The 13,526-nt window shown below is 37.2% G+C and overlaps 1 protein-coding gene across 4 annotated transcripts in view; it reads left to right on the top strand.

Annotated features, from left to right (window-relative positions):
• COL8A1 (collagen type VIII alpha 1 chain) overlaps positions 1 to 13,526 on the top strand; it is a 151,012-nt gene that overhangs the window by 76,182 nt on the left and 61,304 nt on the right. For 2 of the 4 annotated variants that reach the window (XM_058296005.2, XM_058296007.2), the window contains exon 2: positions 8,459 to 8,609. The exons of the other annotated variants lie outside the window; for them this stretch is intronic. The gene's annotated coding sequence lies outside the window, so the exon portion shown is untranslated. The remainder of the gene's footprint in view (positions 1 to 8,458; positions 8,610 to 13,526) is intronic. 4 annotated transcript variants of the gene reach the window in all.

Below are 13,526 nucleotides of genomic sequence, written 5' to 3'. Positions count from 1 at the left end.
GAAATGAGGCCATTTAAATTATTTAAGCAGGTCAGTGACATGGGCTTTAGAGTGATCATACTATCCCACCGGGTTCTCAGAATTAGAACATTTGTTCTGAGCTAAATCAACTTTGTTATTCATTTGCATATTTGCACGTGTGAATCCACAATTGCTACAACTACCATTTTTGGTTTTCGGACTCAGGTCTATCTTTGACCATCTTTGCAGCAGTAGTCTCTAAAACCAACGCTATCCTGAATTTTATGGACCTGATGTGAAATTTTCTTTGTCAGAATTCAAGGTGAAAACATTAGATAAGGATAATAATGACATATAAGTCTTCAGCAGAGAATTTCAAGGGAATTATATTCATCAAAAAACAGCCCTTTCAGGGTGGGGGGTGGGGGTATACAGGAACCTCTTATTTTTTTTAGCATAACATTTTTTCGTGTGATGTGTATATCTTCAAAAAATTACAATTTACAAAAATTATGTGATGGGGTGGGGAGTGGGTTATATGTTTCTTGTTTTTTTATGTTTTTTTTTAATGTAACATCCCTTGTGATCTACTAACTTTAATTTTAAAATTTTTAAAAAAATAAAAGACATAGACTGATAGAATGGGAAAAAAAAACAAAACATGCAAACAAAAAAAACAGCCCTTTCATACAAATGTTCATGTGCTGGGATAAGTACTGGAGACAACTTAAATTAAAACAATCTTTTCTATCACTCTGAGCCACATGTAAATTGGTTTATCATTGCAGAATGGCTTAGGGTCAGTGTGTTGAGAAAATGAAAGAATGAGACATGTTTTCAAAACTTAGTGAAAAAAATGCTAAGACCCAGTTCTGGACTATGAGTGAAGAAAAAGTAATCTTTGTTTTTGGATTTAAAACTAGAAATAAAAGTCAATCAAGTGAAGAGATTAAAAGGATGGTGAAAAATCTCTGAGAACCAAAACAAATGAGGGGAAATACCCTCAAAATTATTCTCTTACCCCTGCTTTTTCCTTCTCTGCTTTGTTAGTGCTTTCAATGTGGTGGGAGAAATAAGGGGAGAAAGGGGTAAATGAGTTTAAAAAAAAAAAAAAGGCAGAAGAAGACTGGTAAATTGGTAGAAAAGGAGAGGATGAAAAGATCAAAGGAGTAGCCAGAGAGCATTTTCTAAGCCATTCAGAATTTAGGGAGTAGCACTAAAGATAGAGAAAGTGCAAGAATGCTATCCGCCTTGCTCACCATGAACTCCAGTGTCAAGTTGGGTGATAGCCAGAAGACATTCCTACTGGTGGAAAGTGCAAATGTTATGCAGGGACAAAAAATAAAATAAAAGAAGATGGGACAGAAATATAAAAAGAAGCATAAAAATGTCAGCTGACTGATAAGCAGACAAGTTAGCCAGCCAATGTGTCCAGAACACTTGCTTTGTGCTACATTATCATAAAAGCTGCCACCATAGTTTGGATGGACAGGGTTAAGGAGAGGGCAAGAGAGGTTAACAGCTTAATACCAAGTTAGATTTGTTGTTTGAGCCAGAAAATAAATCGCCCAAAACCTTGCAATAGAAGAAAACTGGCTCAGGTTTATGCAATTATTCATCCCATACTGATATCTAGAGTATGATTAAATTCAGATTTCCTTTGTTTAATTAACCACTAGGCCTGATAAAGTGCATTTTAAAAGTCAAGCAGAAAATGACTTTAAGGAAAGGTGTGTCTTCAAGAGATGGAGCAAGGGAAGGCCAGTCTAATGCATGAAAAGGCAAAAGAGCAGAAGAAAACATCCACATTTATTATAAAACTCTTGAGAATATTTCAGCAGGCATTGGGGTTTTTAAGTGACGGTGGTGATGTGGCTAAGCCTTAATTCAAGAGTTCAGTAAAAATTTAAAGGGAATAAGGTGAAAATTGATCCCTTAATAAATAATCACAGGAGAAAAATATCCATCCCAAAAGTATTTCTCCCATAGACTTTTTTTAATACCCTACTTTCTGGAATTCATTCAATAATATGAAAATTTTTTAAATCTTTAAGACATCATGATGAATAAAATAAGCCAGACATAAAAGGACAAATATTGTATTACCTCACTGATATGAAAAAATTAGAGTAAACAAACTCACATGGTCAAAATATAGAAAATAGATTACCAGGGGGTGGGGTGGAAGTAAGAAACAGTGAGTTAACACTTAAAATGTGCAGAGTTTTTATTGAGGATGATTGAAAATTTTTGATAATGGACAGTAGTGATGGGAGCACAACATTGTGAATGTAATTAACAGCACTAAATTATAGATTAGAATGTGATTAAAGAAGGAAATTTTAGGTTGTAGATATGTTCCTAGAATAAAATTTTAAAATATTCCACAATACAGACAGCAAACCCTAAGTTAAACCATAGACTATAGTTAATAGTATAGGTATAAATATGTGCTTTCATCAATTGAACAATGTACCACACAAATGCAAGGTGTTAACAATACAGCAGAATATCCATGTCTACATAAAATACCATGACTTTAAAATGCTGTTTGACCTAAAGTAAGGGGGAAATGGAAAGGAGAAATGAGTTTATATGGCTACGAGTTTCTAAAAAAGAGTCTGGAGGCTGGCAGAAGGTTTGCCCTCATGCACAACTGAGCAGAGTCAGAGAGACAGATAAAGCAGATACAACCCCAGATATTGGTTCCTTTGAGGGCTAAAGAGACCCATGGGAGTTATGGTCATGGCCGATGGGGTTAACTACCAGGGCAGATGGCCCCTCTTTGGAAATGGTGTTTATGTGTGATGAATCTGGACTCAGATGGGATCTCCCTTCATAAGACTTTCATGCTAATGTGCTGGAGGTGCAGTTAATGTTGGGGTTTAAGATATATTTAGGGGATTTGAATCTCTGGACTGACAATGTGATAGCCAGATCCTGAGCCTCAACAGACTCCAGCACCTACAATCTGATTTATTGGACTTACCACACTCAGCTAAGATGGAGGTGAAGAAGGACAACCACCACACCATGGAGCCTAGAGTGATTACAACTGAAAATGGGAGGATTGCATCCAGCATCCAGGTGGAATCTGAGCCTCCTCTTGACATAAAGGTGCAATGGACACAACCAATCCAGTGTCCACATAGAAGAGGTGGCATTGGATTGGGAAAAGTGGACATAATGGACAAAGGGTATGGGGAAAGGCAGGAAGAGATGAGAGGTGGAGGCATCTTCGGGACATGGAGCTGCCCTGGATGGTGCTTCAGAGGTAATCACCGGACATTGTAAATCCTCACAGGGCCTACATGATGGAATAGAGGAGAGTATGGGCCATGATGTGAACCAATGTATATGAGGTGCAGAGGTGCCCAAAGATGTACTTACCAAATCCAATGGATGTGTCATGATGATGGGAACGAGTGTTGTTGGGGGGGGGGGAGAGGGGGGGTGGGGGGGGTGGGGTTGAATGGGACCTCACATATATATTTTTAATGTAATATTATTACAAAGTCAATAAAAAATAAAAAAATTAAAAAAAAAAAAAAAAAAAAAAAAAAACAATACAGTGGTTTATGGGAACCATGTATTTTATGCATTTTTCTGTAAACCCACAACTTCTCTAATTTTAAAAAATCCAAATCCATACAAATTAAGTTTTTTTTTAATAAAGAAATAATCTTTTAAAGGGAACTCTACTTCATCATATTCTCAAAAAGCTAATTTTGTTAACATGTGCTTAAAAAGATTCCAGGGAATAAAAGATAGAAATCATATCCATATGGATGGAAAAGTTTGAGAATTGCAACCTCTTTTCTAGTAAACTGAATGCTAGTTAATAAAACTGTTATATATGATTATCAGTGGCTTTGCAAAACATCCAGGCAATAATTAACTGAAAAAAAATTTAGCATATGTAAAAACTCTTCAAGCTCTTAACTTATACCCTTTGTCATTAATGTATTATATAACCAAGAGAGGGCGGCGGACTTGGCCCAGTGGTTAGGGCATCCGTCTACCACATGGGAGATCTGCGGTTCAAACCCCAGGCCTCCTTGACCCTTGTGGAGCTGGCCCATGCACAGTGCTGATATGCGCAAGGAGTGCCATGCCATGCAGGGGTGTCCCTGCATAGGGGAGTCCCATGAACAAGCAGTGTGCCCCGTAAGGAGAACCGCCCGGCGCGAAAGAAAGTGCAGCCTGCCCAGGAATGGTGCCGCACACACGGAGAGCTGACACAGCAAGAAGATGATGCAACAAAAAGAAACACAGATTCCCGTGCCTCTGACAACAACAGAAGTGGAGGAAGAAGGCGACGCAGCAAATAGACACAGAGAACAGACAATGGGCAGGGGGGGGGGCGGATGGGGAGAGAAAGAAAGAAATAAATCTTTTTTAAAAAAATTATATAACCAAGAGAAAGTACATGAGAGGATTTATATTGAAATATGTCATTTTTACTTCAATAAAAATTAAAAATACAATTTGAAGGCTCTCATTTGAGGAATCAGTGACATGATAACACACATTGACCATGTGATAGTTAAGGGAAAATAGCCGCTCCTTTTTGGCCAAAGGAGTACTTAGAGTACATTCATAAAATTGTTGAATATTAAAGGTAGATGAAGCCATAAAATTAATTTGTCCATCTCCTCGTTTTGTAGTTGGACAAAAAAAAGACAGTCATCCCGTTGTGATATCTAAATGTAAAGTGCTTGCCCAAAGTGCTGAGAGCGAGGAAGTGGCCATCAGCATCTTGACAATGTCACCTCACCATTCCCATGGAAGTGTAAAGTGTAAATTGTAATGTGCTCATATTTTTATGACCTAATAAATAAGATCTGATTAGAACCAGAGAAATGGAACATATTGACATGTCCAGAATTCATAGCATGAATCACATGAAACCAATTATGGAAACTTCCAGTTTTAAGGGATCTTAGCAATCTACCTTTAGAAAATAGTAAGAGACCATAGTAAAAAACAAAAACAAAAGAACTTCTAAATAGATGACATCCCAAATGGAAATCATGTGTGTCCAGGAAAGAAGCCTGAGGTGTGTATTTAACAACTGTATAAAGGAAGAGCTATTACAGGGTACTCTCCTCTCTAATGAGGAAAAAAAGAAGAGGAAATGAATTTAAATTACAACCAAAGGATTAAGTTAATGGAAAAATCTTATTGGCAATGAAGGTTTTACTAACCCTGGAGAAGATTGTTGGGGAGGTTTTCAAATTCCTTATCTGCATTTATTTTAAAAAGGAGATACCTATCAGCCCAGAGTGGTTGAGGTAGAGACCTGCTTGGAATTCCCTTTCAGCTGAATTTTGCAATTCCGGATTAATTCTTGACAATGTTCAGGATGTCAAAGGCAGTAAAAGCTAAATGATGACAAACACTGCCCCTTAAAAAAAACAAAAAAACACTGTACCCAAAGTAATCAACTCCCTAGAAAATCAATTGGCATCTGTTGGTTGGTTTTAAGTGGAACGTACAATTATAATACATTCTGTTTTTTATTTTCTCTTTTAGCCTGGTTTCCAGTGGCGGGGGGTAGAAAGCTTATTAAATATCTCTTGCGAGCTGTGCCTTGCTTAGTACTTTTTTATTTTCATTCTCTAAGCTGGTTGCAACCGTCTTAGGAAAAACCTAAAGCTAAGTAACAATACATGTGCCCTCAAAGTAGATACTTCAGAAGGAAAAAATCCTCCCCACCCCCTCCTAATTGAAAAAAACAAGATAATTCCACCACAACCATCACTCCCTTCTCCTTTCTGTTTCCTCGCACAGACTCCAGCAAGCTCTCTGCAACCTGCAGGCTTTCACATTCATTTGAAGCACACAAACCGCATATGCACTAACAGCTCATACCCAAATCCTCTAATTTTCTGCACTTCTCTGTTTATACAGCTGTACATCTGTTTGCCCCATTGTGTTTGCAACATCTATTGTCTGCTTTTTATTGTGAGCTCCTGGGGGGTAGGAATGAAGCCTGTATAACTTGCTCTGCATGGCTCTGCACGGCACACACAGGTGGACACCATGTGACTGCACTTGATGATGATGGTCCCTGGAGTGAATGAATACTCCAAAACAATCCCAAAGTTGGGAGAGAGAGGATGCAGTTCACAGAGTCTGTGTCATCTCATAGCCCTGCTATACCAACACACCAAAGCAGTAATGGAGCGTTAAGAACCATCAGGGAAGTGAGTAGTGTGGACTAGGGTCCAGACGGCCACTGAAAAAATCCAGTAAGCCAGGGCCTCAAATGTACAGGAAACAAGGCCACATTCATTTAAGAGCCTACCCTCCATCCACAACCCTCCTTCCTCCTGTGTATTGCCCAATCTTGCTGGTGTCCTCAGCTCAGGGTATTGTCTGTCATCTACCTCTGCCATATAAGGCTGCTGTGCTTAGACACAGCATGGAAGAGTGCCAAATTCACACTATCTTGGATTTCTTAGTTCTTAACTTGTGTAGCTCAATGGAAAGAAAGGTCATTTTCACCAAAATTAATAATTTGCCCTTCCCACCAATCTCCACACAACCCCCCCAACCTGCCTCTCCACCAGTCTCCCTCACTGCCCCAAAACGAAAGAGACCAGTCAATTCACATTACTCCATTGATTAAAAATTTCCAATGCCTGCTCATCCCTAGGTGTCTTCAAAGTTAAATTTTCAAAAGACAACAGGATCAATGAAAAATCTTCCTTTGGGAAAGCACAGGAAATGACATTCATGTAATTCAACAAATATTTTCTAAGGGTCAGTTTTGACCCACTCTACAAAGTAAAGAGAGAGAGATGAGCGAGACTGTCTTCAAAACACACATACATGCATATATACATATATACATATATACACATACATACATATACATACATATATGCATACACACATGCGTATTTTATATATGTTTGTGTGCATATGAATGCTTATGATGGGCTATTCGAGGTTTTAGTAAAAGATCTTAAATGTAAGAAGATTGCTTTATTGTAAGTTGCGGTGAGGATTAAATGAGATTTTATGTGTGTTAAGTTTAGAGCTTGGCACATATGACACTCTCAATACATAATAGCTATTATTATTACTACTGGGTTATAATTTAGAGCATTTAGATATTAGGCAAGTGACTGCAAAGACACTGGAAGTTTTTCACATTTATTTTGAAGATAGATAAAATGATTATTTCAGAGCATCGTTTGAATGAGTTATATGTTGATGAATCAGTATTATTGATTAGTCTTAAATAGCAGTTAGTCAACTTTTAATGAGAGGTAAAACTAAGTCAAATTTTACCCGCCTGAGACATTTCTTTTAAACTTGCTTCATGGAAGCAGATGTGGCTCAAGTGATAGAGCTTCCGCCTACCATTTGGGAGGAACCGGGTTCAATCCCTGGGCCTGCTGGTGAAAAAGAAGAAGAGGAAGTGTGCCTGCATGGCGAGCCAGTGCCCATGCGAGTGCCTGCATTGTGAGCATGAGTGCCACGTGGTGAGTATGAGTGCCCATATGGTGAGCACAAGTGCCCACATGGTGAGCCAGTGCCAGCACAAGTGAGTCATGCAGCAAGATGATGATGCAACAAAAGAGAGGCAAGGGGAGAGTTCAGGTGAAGCACAGCAGAGACCATGACCTGAGGTGGCAAAATTGACAGGAAACCTCTCTCCTCATCAGAGGTCTCCAGGATCAAATCTCAGTGAATCCTAGAGGAGAGAAAATGAGATGAGAAGAGAAGACAACACAGACAGCAAAAGCAGCAGGGCAGGAGGAGGAGGAAGGGGAAAAATAAATAAATAAATCTTTTTTAAAAAATAAAACATGCTTCATAGGTCATCTGATTACAATTCATTGGTCTGTAAGCAACTTGAGAGTAAGAACTTAGCTCTTTTTAAATTTCTCTTTAATAGTTAAATAAGAAATATGCAACTAGATTTTTCATCTTGGTGATGCATCTTGTTTGTTTAATTCATATATTCAGTTAACTAATTATTTGGATGAATAAATGAATGAATCATAATGTAAATGACAAGATAATTGATTGCAAGAATGTCATATTATAATTAGTCCAAGCAAAGGAATCCACATACCTCACTTTTTATGGTTAGTTATAAGCATTTCTCTGTAAAATGCCAACTATCTGGATAATAAAAAGGATACTTCATGTCAGGTTCTCCTTGAATGTTTACCAATACAAAAACATCACCTTGGACTTTTTCCTGAATTCTGTTATTTAGAAGGCCTCTGCCTTGGATCAGCTCTGTATTCTCCCTATTTCAGCCAGTCTGAAGACTTATCTAAGGATTTCAGGTGAAAAGGGCTATAATTTCACCTTTCATATTCCCTTAGCAAGGACAAGGTACTTCTGGAAGTATAGAGTTTGATATATGTCTACCTATTGCAAAAATATCAGAAGGATGCATGTGGAATGAAAATCTTGTACACTATTTTCTGTCAAATATCACTCAAAATGGTTTTTTGTTTTTTTGTTTTAGGAGGTACCAGGGATTGGACCCAGGACCTCATACATGGGAAGGAGCTGCTCAACCACTTGAGCTACATCCACTCCCCTTAAATTGGATTTTGAGGACCTAATTTTAGATTCCCAACCGGTGGAGCTTTTGTTCTTCTACTCTCCAAATGAAAGTAACTATTTCTCAAATTTATTCACATATTGAAATGTTAACTAATTTCTCACTTCCATCTTCCCAATTCCAAACCAATAGAATCCAAAGATTTCCAGATATATTTTAGATATTTGCATCTTTCAGTTCTTTCACCAGAACATTTACACATAGCATCTTTGAACTTTGGACCTATAAATGTGATCACTAGACCATAATATGGATAAATAAAGGGAAATTAATGTCACTCTAACCATAATGTATTCAAAAGAAAGCCAGTGATTCAGCAATTCAGATCCTCAGTGGTGGCGCAGTAAAATCTTGGGGATTTTTTTTTCTCTTTTTAATTTATCAAGATTGAGTTGTTAATTCAGAACTGATACTGTTTTAGGAAAATGGATTTCATGGTCCTAGGGTTTTATCTGATAAAGTATAATCTTGAATTTTTGCAAAATTCTTCTCTGACATTAAGGAGTGCATTCTGAAGTTTGGAGAAAGGGAAATGGGCCCTCCCCCTCCCTCCTCTAGCTCTCCAAGCATTATCAAGTGGCAGTGAAACAGTCAGATGTGTTACTTTATAGCAGGGGTTCTTAACTTTTTTGTTCCACAGACTCCTTTACCAGTCAGGTGAAAACCACAGACCCCTTACAAAGTCCACACTATACTGTGTATTATTTAATAAATACATCGCACCTGCACCAATACATCCTGCAAGAACAATGTTTTTTTGAATTTCAATTCAAGCTCGTGGACCCCTAGTTAAGAACCCCTGCTCTACAGCAAAAGAATACCTTTCAGGAACCTCAAGGTGCCTCACCCAATAGTCTTGGCCTTTCTAAACAACTCAAAAATTCAGTTCCTATGGAAATCTTGTTCCCAATTTAATTGCATCGTTGATCAAAGAACATTTGCAATGCTCCCTACAACTGCCCTGAATCAGTAAAGTAGATATGTTGTCCTTTGAAAAGCTTGAAAATAAACCCTGGGAAGATAGTAGGATAAGAATGGGCAATTCCTTCATTTTGCTAATTCCTGGTTCACCAGTCTTCTCCATGAAAGAATAGAATCTGTCTTTTCATTGCATTTACTCGTTCATTGCACAGTTGTAGGGATTAAATGAGACTGTACAGAACACTATTAGCAAAAATAATGGCCCAAAGTACATCTATAATAAATGTGTATTTCCTTTTCCTTCAAGAATCATGAAAATGTATCCAGTCTGCTTTGTGGTGGAAATTCAAAACTGGTGGGGAATAAGTTATGTTGAAACACATATCAAAATTTATGACTGAATGTCTGAGGCAATGTGAGCTATATCCTGCCTGAAATGTTACAAGGTATCGATAAATAACAATTCAGATATTCTCATGGGTTTTTTAGAAATAGATCCCATTACTGTAGAATCTTACAGTTATGCATGGCCACTGGACCCAAACACTAATGTGCCAGCCTCCCAAAGAGCGACTGGCACCACCTGCCCAACAAGGGGACAGTTAGTTCATGTCTTCATTCTTGAGGTTTGTGTGAAGCCAACCTCAGAAACTGAAACCCTCCTTTCAATATATTCGGTACTGGAAGGGGAATCTTTTACTAAGACTTGTTCCTTATCCAGTAAATAAATCACTTGTTCAGCAGCAATAAAAATATTGGTGGGAGATGAACATTCTTCATTTCAAAGCAAGGAGACTGTTGAGTGGTTGTAGAGTTTTAAAGTATCTGACTTGACAGAAGATCTGTCATCACACTCCTGAAATAATTGTACCCTGTTGTGATTTCATCTGTGGGTTTTATTTTTTCCAAAATTGAAGCAATGTACTTCACTTTATTCAGAACCATCAAAGCCTTTAAAGATGCCCATATAATCTACAATTTCTGATTTTTGAAATAATGTCAAGTGCTGTTGCTTCCGTACTACTAAATTCAGTGTTTCAGAACTACAGAAAGTATTTGTGAGGAAGCCAGAAAATATTTATGGAATACCCACCAAAAGCCAGCCTGGCTCTGATCGCAAGGGACATTAGAGTAAACAAAACAAACAAAAAAATTTCCCTGCTCTCGAGGAGAGTTGGAGAGTGAGGAAGGGTTAGTGTTGAGGCAGAATGTGAATGAATAAAATGTATAATTAGGCAAGGAAGATATAGGTGTCTCTACAGAATTAAAGATAATTAGATTAGAGAAAAATGAGAATGAGTGACTGACTGCAGATTCCATAGCCAAGAAAGACCTCTCCAAGGAAGTGCTACTTTTCATGTTGAGATTTAAATGGAACAGAGCCCAGCTTTGCAGGGCTCTGGGGTAAGAACATTCCAGGCAGAAGAGTGGCAAAGGCCCAGAGTGGGGCCCAGCAGGATGTTTTTCCTGAGAAAATAAGTATGACCTGAGAGCTAAGGGCAAGAGGAGAGGAGCGAGGTCAGTAGCAGGCACAGCAGGAGTCATATGGATCATGGAAGCCAGAAAAGAAGTATAAATTTGTTCTAAATGCTATGGGGAGCTACTGGGGAGTGGAGTGTTGTTACACAGAAGAATGGCATGATCTGATTTACATTTTTGAAAGTTCACCCCATCTACTCTACGGAAAGTGGGGCAAGAATAGATGCATTTTTAGCGCAAATGGGACCATTGAAGAGCTGTAAGCCAAAGAATGGCATGATTTATTATTTTTTTATTAAGGTAAAATAAACATAACATGAAATTTACTATTTTTAAATGGACAATTTGGTGGTATTACATATATTCACAGTGTTGTGCATCCATCACCACTATCTAGTTCCAGAATATTTTCATCATACCAAAAGGAAACTCTACCCAACAAGCAGACACTTCCCACTCCCTCCATCCCCACTGCTAAAAACGAAAAATGTTTCCCGGCTCTATGGATCTACCAATTTGTGGTATTTCATATAAATGGAATCACTGAATGTGTGGCCTTTTATTTTCTGACTTACTTCACTTAGCATAATGTTTTCAAGATTCATATATGTTATAACATGTTCATTCCTTTTTATGGCTGAATAATATTCCAATGCATGATATACTGCATTTTGGCTTTTTTTCCCATTCATCAGGGCTAATTTGTTTTGCTTGTTTGTTTTTCATGATTACTCTGATTATGGTGTACAGAATGGACAATGGTGGGAAGGATTGTTTAAAGGGGGAAAGAATGGAAGCATTTTTTTTCTTGCCTCTGCCTTTTTTATTTGAAATTTTTTATTGTCTTTTTTTTAAAGATACATAGGTCACACAAAAATAATGGAATAATTTTTAGTGAATTTGGGGAGTGGTGTGAATATGAATATGTAGCACAGATGATAACCTCAGATTATAAAAAAGGAAACACTTATCTAGGAACTACTTTTGCCAGACACTTATTGTTAAATATATATTTTCATTTAATGAGCACTACACCAATGAATAGGTACTTAGCTCCATTTTCAACCAAATTTCCAAAGACTTGACAAAGGTAGATGGCAAAAGACAAATGTACATTTACAGTTGAAATTTGAATGTACACACTCACACACAAACACATATACACAAAGGAAATGGCAAAGACACAATTTAAAGCCAGACCTATTTGCCCATAACTCCAGCTCTTTCTCTACTATGATGTCCCCAGCTCAGAATTAACAAATGAAATAATAATAATATGCCAATAATAAAATAATATGCTATAATATAAAATGCATCATATGTGTAACTGTATTGATTAACATTTAACTTGTATCTGTATTTTTTCTCCTATAAGTAGAAATGAGAAACATTTATCTCATTTCAGATGACTTCCTCACCTGAATTCCTAGATTCTTAGAAAAGTCAAAGATTATGGATATTTTGAAATCTCTGAATATATACTATCAGTTTATCATTTGTGCCATTTTATACTCCCGTTGAACCCAACAATGATTAAATATTATTTTTCAATCTTTGTCAATTTGATAAACAAGTTTTAGTGCATTGTTTAATTCATATTTCCTTTAATTACTAATGAAATTAAACATTTTTAAATGTTTATTAGTCTTTTTTATTTCTCCTTTGTAGATTATCTTTTCACTTCCTTGCCTATTTTGCTATATGGTGTTAATACTTTTTGTGACTTGAAAGGATTTCTCATATAGGAAGCTTATTAAGACTCTTTGTCAATTCTTTTAAATAACTTTTCCCAGTGTGCCTTTTACATTCATTATTTATTGTAAACATATAATATATGCAAGAGGCTATTTCCAATTATCTACTGCTGCATAACAAACAACATCAAAAGTTAGTGGCTTAAAACAGCAAACATTTATTTTATCTCACAATTTCCTGAGTCAGGAATTCAGGTAGGTCTCTGTTAGGGAAGCTTTCTCTATTCTCATGGAGTACTCATCTGGCAGATGGGCTGATGTGAAAGGCCCAAGATGGCTTTCCATGCATATCACACATGTCTAGCACCTTGACAAGGATGGAAGGAAGACGGGACTCTGTTGGTACTGCCAATTGGAGCATCTATATGTGGCTTCTGCAGGATGGTGTTTTCAACATTGTCAGATGTCTCATTCAGAGGCTCAGGACTCCAAAAGACTGTTTCAGCAAACCAGGCAGCAGCTCCCTGACATTTTATGACTCATCCCAGAAGTTTCAGAATGTCACTTCCACTGTCCTCTGTATGTCAGAGCAATCATAAGCCCACCGAGATTCAAGGGGGAGAGAGCACAGAGGAGTGTCAAAGAATATGTGGCTATATTTTAAAACATCTATAGGGTATAAAAATTTTTAAAGACTAAAACTCCCCTTCATCTTTTAATTTGATCATTATGTTTTTAATAGGCAAATGGTTTTAAGTACTTATATAAATATATGTCTTTCTTTTATTCTTTTTAGTTTTTACCATTGCTTCGTAATTCATGTTTAAAAATTATTTTCAAGGTGACTGTTTACAAAATTAAGCACATTACCGATT

The sequence above is a fragment of the Dasypus novemcinctus genome, chromosome 4, assembly GCF_030445035.2.
Source record: "Dasypus novemcinctus isolate mDasNov1 chromosome 4, mDasNov1.1.hap2, whole genome shotgun sequence".
Taxonomy (NCBI): domain Eukaryota; kingdom Metazoa; phylum Chordata; class Mammalia; order Cingulata; family Dasypodidae; genus Dasypus; species Dasypus novemcinctus.
The sequence above is the reverse complement of the archived record's forward strand: the minus strand, read 5'-3'. Positions and strand labels throughout refer to the sequence as shown.